A 3,779-nucleotide genomic window follows, 5' to 3' on the forward strand; every position below is an offset into this window, starting at 1 on the left:
CAGCTGGGCGCTTTAACCACTGCACCACCAGGGCTAAGCACTCCTCAGATACGAGACAATTATCAAATCTCAAGTCTATGAAAGACAGGTTAATATTTCCCGCCCAAGTTTCTGCCCAGGAACCAGGCAAAGGAGAAAGTTCAAGCCTTAGAGAGCATTCTAGCAGAAGCTCTCATTTCATCATTCGGTAAACTGAGACTCAGAGAGGAGTTGTGGCAGGTCCATGCTGGAGCATGCAGACCATGGCTGGGGCAGGATTAAAACCCAAGCTTCTGGCTCATTCTGCCACTGTCCAGCACCTTTACTCCTGATTCCACTCAGAGAAAGGTCTTGCCCTTTAAAAAGCTTAGAAAATAGCCCCTTCCCACTCCTAGTGGCTGTGCTGGTCAGGTTCCCTCATTATATTCCTCTGTGCTGTATCACTTGTTCCCCACAACCCCGCCACCCAATGCTTGCAGCCCTCTCCCCTCTTTCCCAACCCCAGATTCTAATATACTTGCAGTGGTTGGGGAATGAGGGTGGATTGTAACTTAAAACAAAACAGCGAAGTAAAACACCTTGCCTCCCTGCCCCCCTCCCCATTGAGATTACTGATTACTTTTTTAACTTATTCAAATATCCCACTGACAGAGCTAAGGCAAGTCTTGTAACCACAGTAGCTGAATGGAAAGGATCTCTATAAAAACAAAAAAGGCAGCAGTCTTTTAGTTCTGCATCTGCATCTGCAGATGGCTGCCAAGAATCAGTCCCGCCCTGGCTCCTGGTAACCCAGAGCACTCCTGGGCTGCCTTGCTACCAGCCCTTCCAGTTCCCTGGCTCTGTTCTGTCCCTTTAGCAGGACCGAGACCCTAAAGAAAAAAACCAGTTACTGTCAAGTCGATTCTGACTCATGTCAACCCCTATGTGTGTCAGAGTAGAACTGTGCTCTATAGGGTTTGCAATGGCTGATTTTTCAGAAGTAGATTGCCAGGCCTTTCTTCCGAGGTGCCTCCGGGTGGACTTGGACCTCCGACGTTGTGGTTAGCTGCTGAGCACCTTAACCGTTTGCCCCACCTAGGGACTGAAACCCTAATACTTGGACCTAAATACTCAGGCAGAAAGTAAAACCCACCACCTGCTCTTGTGTGCCCCCAGCACTTATCCCCTGACTAACCAGCAATTTCCTGGCTTCTTAAAATATTACCAGAAAGCACCCTCTTGCTCCCCACCAGGCCTCAGATGCAAAACCCTTCCCCGGGTTGGGGATGGTGGTGGGGTAATCAGAACAGGCCATTCTAATCCGTTCCATCCTCACCCCAACCCTCACGGGGATGTTCCACCCTTTGAGGGTGTTTCTCATCTTCAGACAACCTATATCCATCATTCATTCCAACTCACTTTTTAGACATACAGTCTACAACTGTGCCACGTCACTTCTAGGAAGTTTGGGAAGGAGAACCAACACTGGTCATCGTAAAGTAACCTCCAGGATGCATAAAAGCCACTTCAGGAATTTAATGCAGAATCCCAGTTTCCAGAACTTTAATTCACAAGGTCTGGGGCAGGCACCAGGCAGAGGGTTTGTGGATGACATTTTGAGAAACAGTGGACTAGACCGTCATACTGTATATAGCCCCTTCCCAAACAAACTCACTGATCACAAGCATCTTATAAACAAACATCATCAGCATTATTGCTATTGTATGAATAAGGAACCCAAGGCTTAGAGAGGTCAATTGACTTGTTCCGGGTCACACTACCAATCAGATCTGCAATTGATTGAGTGTCAGAATATATGTGTTCTTATTTACTCTTTATAACAGCTCTCACACTTCCCATTACTATTTTAAACTTTTTTTTAAAGAGTAACACACATTCAGAAGGGACTATTATCATGCGCCCTCGAGGAGACTGAAACTAGGGCAGTTAAATGACTTGTTTAAGGTAATGAGGGTAAATGTGACTGCTAACTAAAAGGTTGGCAGTTTGAGTCCACCCAGAGGCTCCTCAGAAGAAAGGCCTGGCAATCTACTTCCAAAAAATCAGCTATTGCAAACCCTCTGGAGCACAGTTCTATTCCGACACACGTGGGATCACTATGAGTCTGAGTCAACTTCCTGGCAACTTATTATTTTTTTTAAATCTGGAAATAGGGGAAGCCAGAGCTTGAGTCTAGACTCCAAAGCCCCAGTTTTCACTCTCTCTGAAACAAATACATGATTGGGAGTGGGTGGTGGGTGTGGCTATTGAGGAACAGAGAGCCTTCGGATCCTTTACTGTGAGGGTAGAGGGTTTTATGCGGCCTCCTGAACCCTTAGTAGCCAAAGGTAGGAGCCCTGCCTCCATGCTTGCTCCCTCAGGACTGTCTCCCCCTCCCAGCCTCCTATTGGCAGAGGCCACTTAATTGTTCTGGAGCCGGCCTGCTCAGTGTTCCTGACGCCCACTCTTGTATGGTCTGGTCCCTGCATTGCCCTGGTGGGTTTGGCCACTTTGAAGATGGTCTATAGCAAATTAAAAAACTAATAATAATTCTAGGTTTCCCCTCTCCCCTCCTCCAGCCTGGCTTCTGGGCTGCCTCTCTCCTGTTGAAGAGTATCAGCAGAATCTGAGCCAAACAGAAGCTGAACCTTATAGCCATTGCTGCCGCTACCATAAGAAAAGCAAGGCGGAAGACTGTCATTTTCCTTTTATCCCTCTGCTTTTTCAAATTATTTGCACCTTTGCGTTATGTCCAGGACCAGAACGCAGCTCATCACAACCTTCCGAACCAACAACAGCCTGGCAGTGCCAGGGTTAATGCGGTGACCTCCTTAAGCTGCTGAGGAGTCAGGTCTAATTTTATCCTATAACTAGATCCGCTAATCCTCATTTCTGCCCAAGTGCTGAGATATGATGGGAGGCACAGAGTCAGCACTTCTGGCAGCTCAGGAGGCAGCGGGCTCGCTTTTTGCCCCAGCGCAGGAAGGCGGCGCCTGTGTGGGCTCAGCCCCAGAGCCTTGCCCTGGGGGCTTAAAGGCTAACAGCCCCGGCAGTGCTGTGCTGGGGCCTCAGTGCTTCCTGGCTTCCTGCTGACTCCCACCCCGATGCATCCTGTACTGAGCTGCCCCGAGCTGGGCACAATGAAGGGCCTCGGGGCAGCTCAGTACAGGATCCATCAGGGAGGACGGCGACCAGAGCTGGCCGCTGAAGTCCCAGGCACTGCACAGGGCACTTGGAGGACCATCCACCCGTGCAGCGTCTTCATGGCGCCCCCTCACGGAACAGCACCGCACGCCCTCCTCCTCCGCCCCACGAGCCCCCATGCTCACGCACACACGCCATGCAGTCTGACAACCGCCTAACCCTCCTGACTGACTTACAGGAGAATGGCGTAGAGGCCCTGGGCCTCTTCACCTTAGCCCTCTCCTAGAAAGCAAAGGAGTAATATGTTTGAAGGAGCACCAAGGGGAATTAAGTCTTGGGTTCATCAGACTTCAGTAGGTTTCAGGTTCCAGAGACACCTGGAAAAATGGTTGATGGCTAGAAGTCTGTCATCATTGGAGCTCTTCCTGGGGACAAATATGCTGGCTGCTACATGCTCCACAGACTCTACTGCCCCTTCCAGCGCCCTGTCCTCTCCGCCTCTAGAGCTCCATTGCTTGGTTTCCAAGATATAGTACTACTTAGATTTACAGCGTGCTTTTCACTCATCAAAGCATCTTTTCAAATCTGTATTTTTCCCGAGCACTTCCTCAGAGGTTGCTCAAGCAGATATTGTTGGCTGTTTGCTTGATGAGGAAAGGGAGACGCAGAGATGCAAG

Source organism: Trichechus manatus, unplaced genomic scaffold, assembly GCF_000243295.1.
Source record: "Trichechus manatus latirostris isolate Lorelei unplaced genomic scaffold, TriManLat1.0 scaffold00090, whole genome shotgun sequence".
NCBI lineage: Eukaryota > Metazoa > Chordata > Mammalia > Sirenia > Trichechidae > Trichechus > Trichechus manatus.